This window comes from Haemaphysalis longicornis, unplaced genomic scaffold (genome assembly GCF_048455015.1).
Source record: "Haemaphysalis longicornis isolate Haplotype H1 unplaced genomic scaffold, Haemaphysalis longicornis Haplotype H1 scaffold_83, whole genome shotgun sequence".
NCBI lineage: Eukaryota > Metazoa > Arthropoda > Arachnida > Ixodida > Ixodidae > Haemaphysalis > Haemaphysalis longicornis.
The window spans coordinates 994,262-1,007,579 of NW_027526452.1; the positions used below are offsets into that span (position 1 = coordinate 994,262).

The window sequence follows — 13,318 nt, forward strand, 5'->3', positions numbered from 1 at the left end:
TGAAATTCCGAAGGTCATCCATATGTTGACATGGACATCGGCCTTCAAGTTCATAAAGTCCTCTCAACAATTTATTTAGGTGATTTATGCTGTTTTTCTTTTCAAACGTCATCACTCCCTATTGAAAATGTGGAGTTGATGGAATCCATCAAAAATCAACATGGTGGATTATGGTAATGGAATTAGTAATGGCATGACGGCAGATGACTGCATGCTGGCAGGGTGATGGATGACGGCATGCGTCGGTAGCTGACGGCAATGGTAGCGTCGATTCTGGCAGGTCGAGTGACAGTATGACGGCAGATATGCGACATTGCACAAAAATGATGACGACATGAAAAGGAAAGGTGCTATGCAATGTTAATTAAAAACTGGTTTCATTTCTTGCGAATAAATTTATAAAACAAGATTTGCAGCAAATAAGTGAGCTTGCGTATGCGTTTTGCTGTGTCCATTCATGTCGTGATCATTTTTCTGCTATCCTGCTACAATTATCTGAAAACTTATCCATTTTATGAGAGCTTAGAGGTGTGTGCTGGGGTGCTCAAAAATATTACGCAAAACAAACTTGGTTTTCACGTTGAATATATTATTCTATAAATATCAAATATGGTGACTATCTTCGAACAGGTGGGCAGCTGAAAAGAAAAAAAAACTGAGTTACACACTAAAGCTTATACAAATCCAGATCAACTCAAAACAAATGTATATTCACATTTCACATACCTCCTTAAACATTCTGAGATGGTTACTCCGATGTGGCCCCTTGCTTCTGCCATTCCTCTTTGCCATAAAAATCGAAAGCCTGCAGAAAAAGAACATTTTCAAAAATTAAGTGGAAACCACCCTGCTAGGACTCCCTTCAGGTAATGGAAGGGTGCTCTTGACCGGCACTGCTCTAAAAGCCACCGCATGGTGGCAATGCCTTTCCCGGGAAAGGATTTTAGTAAGATGCAAGCGTGCATGCATGCATGCGAGAATTTCAAGAGAACATGCGTTAGCAGCAGGTGGGAAAGAAGCAAAACACCCTCGTCTAGAAGAATTCTACGCTCAAAGTGCAGCCAACGAATACCAGGCGCAAGAAAATGTAGCTTCAGGCGAGTGTGCTGAAGGTTAGGAACACGTTAAATTGAAAGGTGAAGAATGCCAGATGACATTTAACCTGGCTGGATGCATTGAAGCGACAAAAAGAAACGCACAGTCTTGAGATGAGAGTGCAGACTAAACGAACGCTTGCAAAAACTTCAGCAAACTTGTGATGAATTTAGAGAACGTTCAACACTATGAAGACAACCGAACTGTGCAAGCACTAAAGACCTTTTCGGAAGCCGCACAAGAAGGAGAACGGGTGTGCCAAACTTGCCATGGAACAGATTATCAATAGTGATAAGGCGTGCTGACTAGGCAGGAACCCACGTTGCGGCAAAGTGTTGTGGAAGGTGACTTCTTGTAAAGGATACGAGCATGATGAGATACGAAAACTGCTGAAGCTGCCGTGTCAAAGCACACTAAAAATCTTGTCGGACCTTCTGCAAGAGACTCGAGTAACAAACCTAATAAAGGAATGGCTTCAAGTGGAGGGACAAAGCTTGCGGTCACTAAAAGAACCATACTGCAGCCTGATTGCTGACAAAATGTCAATGCAGGAAAAAGTAATTTATGGCTGCCAAGTCAACAAATTTTCGGCCTTGATATACGCTGTGAACCTTGAACCGGCGGTGCCACTGAAATAGCCTGCAGGCTCCTTTGGTTTGTCCTGCGGGGGTTTTCCACGGTTGACATTATCCCCTTAGGGTATTTTTTTTACCGGGAACATGAAGCATGACCGGCTCCGTAACCTGAATTTTAGTGTGCTCAACTCTGTGTAAGAGGTGGGGTTCTTCATAATCCGTATTGTCACAGACAGCCACCAGCAAACAGCGCCATGTTTCTAGCCATGTCGGTTGACAACACACTACAGCATGTTTTGCTACATCCAGCGCAGCAAAATTACCCATCGTTCCTTTTATTTGACCAAACCACCTCATTAAGAACCTAAGAACAAATTTTCTAGGAGAGAGAGAGGGATGTTTGATGGAATGCAGAAAGTTAGGGAATGTTTTGTTCTCAAGGCCCTTTAAGATCCAACAAAAGTTGTCAATTGTGAACCCAGTTTGGCTCCTAAGCTGATCGCACATTGAGTCGAACCTGGAAAAAATTAAGCTGTCCCATGCCACCTTGATATTTTCGCCTGTCGTCATCAGCAGCCCAAAGTTCCTTCAGAAAACGCCCAAAGGTCACGAACACGATACCGAATCGAAAATTCCAGTAAAACAAGCTGAATAGTGCAATGCCATGTTAAGGACCATGCATCTACTCCACGTAAATATGTGATTGCAGCCTGTTCAGCAAGGTGTCTCAAGTGAAGCATGACAAAGCGCAATAACACTACAGCCGAACCAAGAACTGCTAGCGCGGATGGCTTATTGTGTGGCTGCTTTCCGAATTGACGCCACCGCATCACCGATAGCGTGCACCACAGGCGACGCGGCGGAGGGAAAGAGAGCTATCGTTCTCACAGGCGGAGAGGAGCATTCGGCGGGCTGCACCAAAAGGGGGATATCAAGCGGCTGTGTCACTTCTAAATGTTGCATCATGTGCATCCTAGTTCTCTTTTTTACTAAGAAATCTCACATTCGTGCTTGTGTTCCCGCAGTCCAATGTACAATGGCAGCAAAGGTTCATGTTAAACAATACATAAAGACTTTAAACACAACACATCCAAATTCACTGATTCCAAACTCGGAGAGCAATGAATTGCTGAAATGAAGAAGCCGACATGCATATATATACAGTGCTATTGGAAGACCAAAGCACTGCACTCTCGGTCAAATTAGGCAAGTTCTGGTAACTGAATTTCACGGTGCACATCATAGCATTGCACTACAATTGTATAGAACTAGGCGCTAACCTATTGTAACCAACCTGAAAAACAGCCAGTGACATCTGATGAGAGGTCCATCCAGATCACCAAGTAGGGCATGCCAGCTGATCTCCACTGCAAGGTGTAACAGTCAGTAGCCTGCAAGGTAGAAGTGAGTGGCAAACAACAAGCAATTTGCATTAGCCTTAATCCTTCAAAGTTCTAAATGCGATATTAAGGTGTCGAGCAAGGTGTTCTTCACACTCCAAGCGAGAATATAAGAACGTTAAAATACCACATTAACTGGATGTAAGGATGGCCGAAGTGACTATCACAGCATAGTGACAATGTCAACGATAAAGTTTCTAACTCAATTCTCTCTTTGGAAGTAGATGCCGTTCATTATGACCAGTTCATGTATGGGTAAAAAGGTGCCGAGATGAGCTCTCTCATTGCTACTACGGCAAATTGCCTCCACGATTCTGTGACAAAGCGCAGACCTAAATGATGATAACGTTGTCTCAACAATTATGGAGTGCCTAGCGTTCCGTCCAGATGGAATGCTAAAAACTGCTAAAGTTCCATCTAGACTGAACGCCAAATCAAAACTAGCCGATTATCCGCCCTTTCTCATTCTGCGGCTGACTACGGACGTTGTAGTCCCTGGTTCGATTCTCGCACCGTTTTTTTTGTGTGCGTGTGGCCGTGGTTAGCATTTTGTAATAGCAAAACTTCACGCCCGCTTTACAATTCACGCGATGAGAGTAGTCGGCCTTGGTTTTTTACTCAAGCGGCCGAGCCGCTCCCGCTCGCTGCAGCCAAGGCCGACGTAGCCATCGACAGTTACGCCCGATCTCCTCTAATTATTACCAGTAATTAATAATGACAGTGACTCTGGCTAGTCAGTGAGCGGAAGCGGTTTGGCCGGTTAGGTGAAAATCAAGACCGACTGCTCTCGCTGAAACATTGTGCAGCGGGCGTCGGGTGGTGGCTTGGAGATCCGTCCAGATTGAGCTAGAGTTAGTCCGATCATCTGTAATTATTAATAATTATCAGTGATTCTGGCTAGTCAGTGAGCGGTAGCGGTTTGGCCGGATGGGTAAAAATCAAAAGAGACTGCTCTCAACGCGAGTTGTGTTTCCTCTGGACGGAACTTTAGTGACAGTTGCCGTTCCGTCTGGACGGAACGCTAGACACAGCCTAACAATGCTGCCAAAGGAGGCTGGAAAGGCTGTGATGAACTGCTGAGAAAAAATACATGTGAAGCAATTTTTTTTTGTTTCCGAAGTCTCTCCTAGGTGATTGCAGCTTAAATCGGGTTCAATTCTCCTTCCCACGCAGTGCTTGAAGCCCACATGATGTGTCGGTGCATGTTTTCAACTGGTACCGTCAATATCATGACAACAATTTTTTTCTTTGAAAACATAAATCTAATTAGACCTTAATAATGGCTGCGATGTCTTAGGGAAGCATAGGGAACGAGATTTATGGTTGTGCTCACATTGACATCAAACCCATTGAAACGATTTTCAAAAATTTGAAACATGACAATAATGCATTACTGCCAATAATGACAATAGCCAGTGCTTAAAAAATTATTGCGACAAGAAAGAGGTTATCCTCTTCTGAAAAATTAAAAAAAAAAACTTTCAGGGTGATATAACCATCTAGAAAAGGCTGTTCTCCCATCTATTCTCTAGCGGTATATTTTCTAGAACTATATTTATTTACATCAAGTCATGTGTTTTTAACAAAGAGTGTATTCTTTGCTGTGCAATTATGTACACAAGCTACTACAAAGATACCTTCGGTCTTAACCAGTCCAGAGGAGACCCACTTTTTTTTTGAGCATTTGCTCTTGTGCGGGGTGCACTCATCCACAGAATGAGAGCCCAATACAAAATTTAACTGAGCAACACGCGTGTCCGCGAATTATTCGGAGACGGTAGTGAATGTTGCAATGCTTAAACGCTCCCCATGCGCGGCCAGCATTGCGTATGCCTCTGCACCAGAGGCACGATACGCATGTAGTTTCGACGTGGTAGCAAATTCTGGTTAAATGAACGTTTTTGGTGCTACTGATACACATGCACAAACATATATGCGATTATCGAACGATTGGAACACTCAAACATTCACTGCACATGCGGGGCTTGCGAGTGTGACGCCAATTTCAGCCATCGTACCCTCAATCTGAACGCAGAGACCCTTGTTTGTACTAGTGCACTTTACTGAGTGACCGTTTTGAAAAATGACAATCCCTGCAGTGTAGTGTAGACTGCTATGTGCCTCGGCTAAAAGTTACCTAAAGCGTACCACTCCAGTCCAGGTACGAAAAATGATGCGAAGTACAATATTGCAATTCCTTAAAAAGAACTACCCACAAAAAAAACCTTGCGAACTCAACCTGGAGCGGTCCACCGCGCGTATTGGAGATCGGTTGTTGCGAGCAACAAACCGTTTAGCCAACGTAGCAGTATGATCCTACTTCGCTCAACAAAAAGCCTACAAACGGCACAAACATAGGGCTCTTCGATTCACAGACTCGAATTCACCGCGGATATTCCGCGGGAGTCCGAGGATTCCCCGAAGCCATAAGGATACGCAAGAAAATCGAACGCCTGACTGCTTTCAGGGAATCGGCGGTGAGTCAGGGACTGTAAATCGAACAGCCCTACTGTTGTTACTCCTGCACGCATTATCCGCGGTCGAAAGGCAGATCTACGTAACGACGTAACCCCCAAAAGCAGTCGCTGTCAAAAAACATTAGGGCTAACCGACGACGCAGACGTCTAACACCGAACGGAAGAGCCCTGCCCTGTTACATACACAAGCAAAGTGCGAAAAGTTGTCTAGTCACTTACCTTAAATCACAGGCGACATATCTTCGTCGAAACAATAATCCAATGTCTTCAAAACAACCACAACAAAGCCACTCGACAAGCGCGTACAACTCCACCGACTCGGCGGCCAGGAAGAAGGGAATGCGACGGCGTGATGGCGTGGCGATGTTGCTGGATGGAGCGGTGGAGTACTGAGGCCGGGGTTTCGGTTTCGGCTGTGCCTTTGTTTTTTCGTAATGCAGTTCATACAAGGCGCGAAGTAAACAAAATGCGTCGAAACAAATTCTGGCTTGAACATAGACACATAAAGCAATGTAAATAGAAAGATCAGGTTGCCATACCCAGCAATGTAAATAGAAAGATAAGGTTGCCATACCCAGCAAAAAGTTGAGTTTGTTGGGCTATCCTGTATATGAGCAATTAAGTTGTGGGATAAACCTCCGACATCACTTGGGGGGAAATCACTTTTGGTTAAAAACTACCAAGAACAGGCACATTTTCCGTTTTAAAAAAAATCATATCGTGCTGTCAGCGAAAAAAAAAACAGACAAACGGAGGATCGAACCACCAACCTTTGCAACAAAAAGCGAGCACGTTACCACTTACACAATTCTGAAAACGCAAGATGAACAAAAGCTGAAATCGGTTGATGGCTGTCGGCCAATATCTCTCTGCAATGTAGATTACAAAATTTTCGCAAAAATTTTATCTAGGCGCCTTCAACTTGTCATCCCTAGTTTAGTAGGACCTCACCAAACTTGCGGTATTAGAGGTAGGAGCATTCAAACAAACATACATGTTGCCCGTTCAATATTGGAGTGTGTGTCTGATTCGGTAGAGCAGGTGGCCCTTATCCAAATTGACCTTTCAAAGGCATTTCATCGCGTTTCTCATGATTTTCTATTCGCACTATTGGCAGCGGTAAATTTAGGGGATGTGTTGTTAAAAGGCATTAAGCTTTGTTACAAACAGTGCACCACACAACTGGTCGTCAACCGCGTTCTGTCTAAGCCAGTTTCGATTAAGTCGTCTGTTAGACAAGGGCTGCCCCCTTTCACCCTTGTTGTTTGCCTTATATCTCGAACCTCTGTGTCTTGATATTCAGCAGAGTGAAAGAGTACGGGGCGTTTCATCGCTATCCTGTGAGGTTAAGGTCCTTGCTTACGCGGATGACATTGCCTATTTTTGTTCTGATAAAAAAAGCGTTCAAGAAGCCCTTAATCTCACCAGGCAGTTTTGTGACGCGTCTGGAGCAGCTGTGAATATGGAAAAAACAAAGGGATTTTGGTTTGGTGAATGGGGTGCCAAACCGTCCTTACTTGGTGGCATTACTTGGGATAAGGACGCACTTCAATACTTAGGTGTACCCTTGCACCAAATACGAAACACCGGGCCTCATTGGTCATTGGCACTCCAAAAAGTCAAGCGAGCCTCTCAGGCATGGATGGGGCGAGAACTTTCTGTGTTTGCGCGTGCGCACGTTTGTAATGTCGTCCTTGTCGCAAAGCTTGTTTATGTGCTGCAAGTACTCCACTGTGCGCGTTCTAAAGTACAAGCTCTACATAGAGTTTTTGCGACATTTGTGTGGGGGTCCCAATGGGAACCTATGCGTAGGGACAATTTGTTTCTTCCATTAGTGTCTGGGGGTGCTGGGCTGATACATTTTTTTGTACACCAGCTTGTATCTCGGTTTTTCTTCTATAAGGTGACGCATCATCCACTTCTGCTCAACGTTATTCAACAGCGCATAAGTTTTCATTTACCGTTTTTGCTTGTCTCCACTGGTGAAGTCAGTACGAAGCCGCCATGGCGTTTTTAAAGGAGGTGGTCGACACCTTCAATTTCCTTACTGCGAGGTTTTCCCTGCAATATCTGTTTACCCTTTCCAGGAAGGCTTTGACGAACGCTTTATTAGAGAGTCTGTTCCCAGTGCCGGTTTATCGCCAGCCTTACATTGGCCACCATAAGGAGAGTGTTTTGAAGCGGGTCACACGTATGTGTCTTCCTCCAAATGCAAAAACGTTTTTCTTTAAGCTGCATACAGCAACACTACCAGTGAAAACATGGTTGCGCGAGAAAGGAATGTCTATTCCTTGGTATGACAATTCCCGTTTATGCAATCAACCTGAAACCATTGATCATTGTTTTGTTTTGTGCCGGGATGCGGTGTTTTTCTGGGATGTGTTGCAACGAACTCTTAAAAAGGACATAGACATTACCCCTTATACAATTCGGTTCTTGCCTTTTAGAGATGTTACTGGAGTGCCCTATGATATATTTGTTGTGATCGGATTGTATAGCTTGTGGAAGTGCCGCATGACGGACAGGCACGCGGAACCCCCTCGCCCAACGAAGTCCATTTTTCGGGAGCAAACTGCGTTGGTGCGGAGCATTTATGCGGCGCAAAGTGACCCACCAGAATGGCTGCATCTCTTGGACGCGTGCGTCTGCCTGCCAGAGTTTTAATGAACGGATAATTTTAGCTGCTGTGATATGCATCTTCTTGGATGACTCATAACTTTTGTAGGCTGTATTAAGGGTACACCACCACCACAGACGAAAGGGGCACCCCAACAAGCGCCATTTATTTGGTTTCTCAAACTGAATCGCCAATGAATGCACAAATATTGTGAGTTATGTTTACTGCTTCTCGTATATAACCCATTCCGGCAGTCATACCGCTTCTTGGGCACGCACCGGACTCCACGTGTAGCCAGCAATCTCAACCTAAAAGAGATATCGCACATTCCCGTTCTCCCCGACGATTGCCAACGTAGCTATGAGTGAAATGGCATGCGCGCCCGGAATGAAAATTATGTTGTGTAATAATACCGTGGTTGAATCTGTCTCAAGGCAGCTGAATACAACTAAGGCGGATCGGCGAAGCGCTAGACCCGTAGTCTGCCACGTACAATTTAAGCCATCCCACGGACGGTTTGTCCGCGGGCTCAGCACAGCGAAAATAAACACGTACGGTTTGACCCTGTCGCAGCGAAAAAAAGCTGTCCATGTTTTCAACGTAATGGTCGGCACTGCCCCCCTTATACCAAAAACGGCGAATAAAGGGCATACAGTTTCATACCAGCCCTTCAAGTTCTGGCTTAAAAACAAGAAGCACTAATCAAAGTGGCTTTTCTCTTATATGCCAAGTTTTCAGCAGCACCTTATCAAAAAGGCAGTTATTGTTTTTTTTTCTCGATATTCCCAATGCCACCGCTATGTTTCTGTTATATCAGTCCTTCGCTATCGAATGAAGTTTGGCTTGCTGCCAGCATTCGTTCGGAAAATGCTTTTCCATCATCAATACAGCAGTCAAGCTTGCCGTCACGCCAGCATCTGCCGTCATTGTGCAGCGTGCCTATTACTTTTTCTGCAACACCTTTTCAAAAAGGCAGCTTTTGTAATTTTCTCGCAACGGTCAATGCCACCGCTATGTTTCTGTTATTACAAGCGCTTCGCTCTCGTATAAATTTTGGCTTTCTGCCGTCATTCATTCAGAAAATGCATTTCCATCATCAATTCAGCAGTCAAGCTTGCCGTCACGCAAACATCTGCCGCCATTGCACCGCAAGCATGGAGGAAGGTGGTGGAAGACGATGGAAGGTGCTGGCAGGCATGCCACCATGCCTGCCAGCACCTTCCAGCGTCCCCTTCCAGCAGCTTCCATTACAGTTTCTTACGTACATCAAGCTTTCCAAGGCGACCATCAAACGCAATCAACCTTTCCAGCAATGAATCTTGATGGTTGGTTGATGGAATTTTCAACAGGGCTGTAGCCTCCTAAATTGCCGTGACTTTCTTCTTCTTGCCTAAATAATTCCCACCGTGCGAGCATTGGCAGATCATAGTGATTTCTTGCATTTTGTATAATTTCCGGCACACGATTTGAAAAGGGCTGATGGGATAGTAAAGAATTATTAAATTTCCACAATTCCCAATTCAGGCGACGACTCCGACACTGTTGGCTACCATGCGCAGAGGATACAAGGCAATAGTCGTAAAAAATACCGGATGAATAGAGTAGCTATGGACGCACGGTAGAGAATCTAAAGAAACATAAATACGGTCTAGCCTAGCGTGAGAGGCTCTCTGAAAATGTGTAAAACGATTTTGCAATCGGAGCTTTTCTCCTATGTCACAACCCCGCACGGGGCACCTTGAGCAATCTTGGTGACGGTACTGGCGATACCGCGGACCCCGAGCCCCCAAACATACGCTGGATCCAACCGTGGCAATGTGTTTATAGGTGGAGGGTTAGAAACCACGAACGGTGGCCGTCGGAGCCCAGGTCAAGCTCCGGCGGATGGGCTGTGCTGCTCATCGTGTGGATGAGCAGCAATCCACAATCCTCCTGAAACAAACCCGCATGGCAGATCTGGAGATCAGGGTCACACCCCACCGCAGCCTCAACAGCTGTCAAGGTGTGATTTCTGAGGCAGATCTCATGTCCGAGACCGAGGCCGACCTTTTGGAAGGCCTAAGGGATCAGGGCGTCACGGCTGTAAAGCGCATATCAATACGCCGCGATGACAAACAGGTAGCAACTAGACACATTATCTTGACCTTCGATCGATGCACCCTTCCAGAATTCATAAATGCCGGTTACATACATTGTTCTGTCCGCCCATACATCCCGAACCCACGGCGCTGCTTCAAGTGCCAACGGTTCGGGCATGGCACAAACTCCTGCCGCGGCCGCCTTACCTGTGCAAAATGCGGCCAACATTGTCACCCATCCGAAAACTGTAACACCCAGAGTTTCACCTGTGCCAACTGCCAGGGGCCCCACGCAGCGTGGTCCCGCACTTGCGAGAAATTCCAACAAGAAAAGAAAATAATCAATGTCAAAGTAACAGAGAACATCACCTTCCCAGAGGCGCGAAAGAGGTTCGCCTCTTTCCCCCTGGGGAGGTACGCCGACGCAGCTCGCCGGGGGGCGGAGCGGCGTCTGGTTTCGGCGGGGACCTAGTACCGCGAGTCGAACTTGGTCCCGCCCCCGCCCCCCCCCCCTGGGTTGCCTCTGGCAGCCCGACCCGCCTCCGCACCGCTCGCTGAGCCAGCAGCGGTTGTGGTGGCAACCTCTTCTGTCGGGACCGGTGCCGCTCCCGTCCCTGCCTCCGCGTCCTCCAGTGCGTTGGAGGGTGCCATGGACACCAAGGGCCCCGCACGGGCTCCCACAGCCACCGCACCGGCCGTGCCACTTCTGGTGCCCCCGACACTTGCGGCGGTGGCGGTTCAAACGAAGGGCCCCCGAAGGGGGTCCAAGTCCGGGGGGCCCGGTTCGACGGGCACACCCAGGACATCGGACGATGAGATGGACGTCGGGCCGTTCTTGCCTGCGGTGCACCGCAAGGAACGCGTCCCGACGCCAAAGCCTCCCGAAAAGCCAAGAAAGGCGAGAGTCACAGCCCCGAAAGACGACACATAAACAAACAAACACACTCCAGTAGCTCTAACACTAAATAATGGGAAGAGAAAACATAATTCAATGGAACTGTAGAGGCCTTCTTAAAAATCTTGACGATGTATATGAAGTACTGCATGCTAATCAGCCAAGTGTAATGTGTGTTCAGGAAACACATTTGAATTCCAAGCACCCAAATTTCTTGAATAGTTACATGGTCTTCAGAAAGGACAGGGATGGCTGCACACACTCTTCTGGCGGTGTGGCCATAATTGCCCGGAAATCCTTAGCCTGCCACCCTGTCACTCTGAACACTATCCTTGAGGCTGTAGCAATACGCTTGATAATATTTAATAGGTTGTTAACGGTATGCTCCATATACATTCCTCCTGTTGTTTCACTTTTAAGCTCTGACTTCGAGGCGCTGGTTGACCAGCTGCCCGAACCATACATCCTGACAGGCGACCTTAATGCTCACAACACTCTTTGGGGCTCTTCTCGCACGGATGCCCGAGGTCGCCTTATAGAGAAATTCCTTACATCTTCAGGAGCATGCCTTTTCAACAATAAACAGCCTACATACCATAACATAGGACACAACACATACTCATGTCTTGACTTGGCAATTGGCTCCGCAGTTCTCTTTCCTCTCCTCGAGTGGGGTGTGGGCACTGACCCATACGGTAGTGACCACTTCCCTACCTCACTCACATACATAGGTAAAGGTCCATGCAGTCCATCTTCCCATAATAGGTTCAATGAAGCACGAGCTAACTGGAATACATTTACAGAGACATCCAAACTACACCACACATCCATAGGACACCTACACGTCGAAGAAGCTACGCAACTCCTCACGGCGCACATCCTCGACGCCGCCGAAAAGTCCATTCCCCACGCCTCTGGTGCCCCGCGCAACCAGCGGAGGCCGTGGTGGAATGAGGACTGTAGGCGGGCGCGAGAGGCCCAGAACAAGGCGTGGGGTATCCTTCGTCGGTACCCCACGTCGGGAAACCTCCTCTTGTTCAAACGGGCCAAGGCGTTAGGAAAACGTGTGCGCCGTGAGGCAAAACGAGAGAGTTGGCGTACATTCATAACATCAATAAACCCCTACACAGACACACGGAAAGCATGGACACGTATACGCAAGCTAAAAGGACAACAGACACACAGCCAGCCACTGGTTAGCACAACAGGGGACACTCTGGAAGACCAGGCTGACACACTCGCACAACACTTCAAGCACGTGTCCAGTTCAGCACACTACACGAACACTTTCCTGAAACATAAAGCCTGTTGTGAAAAGAAGTCCCTACGCGACAACAACAAATCACAGACTTCTTACAACTCCCTGTTTTCACTACATGAGCTGAGGGCTGCTCTGAGCACGTGTAAACTCTCAGCTCCAGGCCCAGACAACATCACATACACAATGTTACAACACTTACACGCAGACACACTCGAAGCACTTCTTCATCTATATAATAAAATATGGCTTTCGGGGCACATTCCAAAGTCTTGGAGGGAGGCCGTAGTAGTGGCTTTTTTGAAGGAGGGAAAGGACCCGTCGTCCCCCTCAAGTTACCGCCCTATAGCCCTGACGAGCTGCCTGTGCAAGCTTTTCGAGAAGATGATCAATCGCAGGCTCGTGTACTTTCTTGAGTACAACGGTCTTCTCGAGAGCTGCCAGGCAGGCTTCAGGGCGGGGCGCTCCACCAATAATCAGCTTGTTGCGTTGGAATCCTACATAAAAGAAGCCTTCATTCAGAAACAGTTCTGTATAACAGTCTTCTTTGATATGGAAAAGGCCTACGACACGGCATGGCGATACGGCATCTTGAGTGACTTGAAGTCATTCGGTGTTTCGGGCAACATACTCAGCACACTTTCTAGCTACATGTCTGAACGAACTTTCCGTGTAAGAACTGGTAGTGCACTTTCTAATGTACATGTTCAGGAAAATGGCGTGCCTCAGGGAGGTGTTTCGAGCTGCACACTCTTCATAGTTAAGATGAACTCACTCCGTAAGGTATTGCCACCAACCATTTCTTGTTCAGTTTATGTAGATGATGTCCAAATATCTTTTAAATCATGTAATATGTCAATCTGTGAACGTCAAGTCCAGCTCGGCGTGAACAAACTTGCTGTCTGGGCGGATACAAACGGCTT

The 13,318-nt window shown here is 46.8% G+C and overlaps 1 long non-coding RNA gene across 1 annotated transcript; it reads right to left on the reverse strand.

Moving 5' to 3' along the window:
* Nucleotides 1–597: 597 nt before the first annotated feature.
* On the reverse strand, nt 598–6,204 carry LOC144150956 (uncharacterized). Its single transcript, XR_013318587.1, has 4 exons — nt 5,767–6,204; nt 2,965–3,061; nt 727–805; nt 598–638 (listed from the first exon to the last, which is right to left on the reverse strand). It is a non-coding gene; the product is annotated as an uncharacterized LOC144150956 (long non-coding RNA).
* Nucleotides 6,205–13,318: the final 7,114 nt, after the last annotated feature.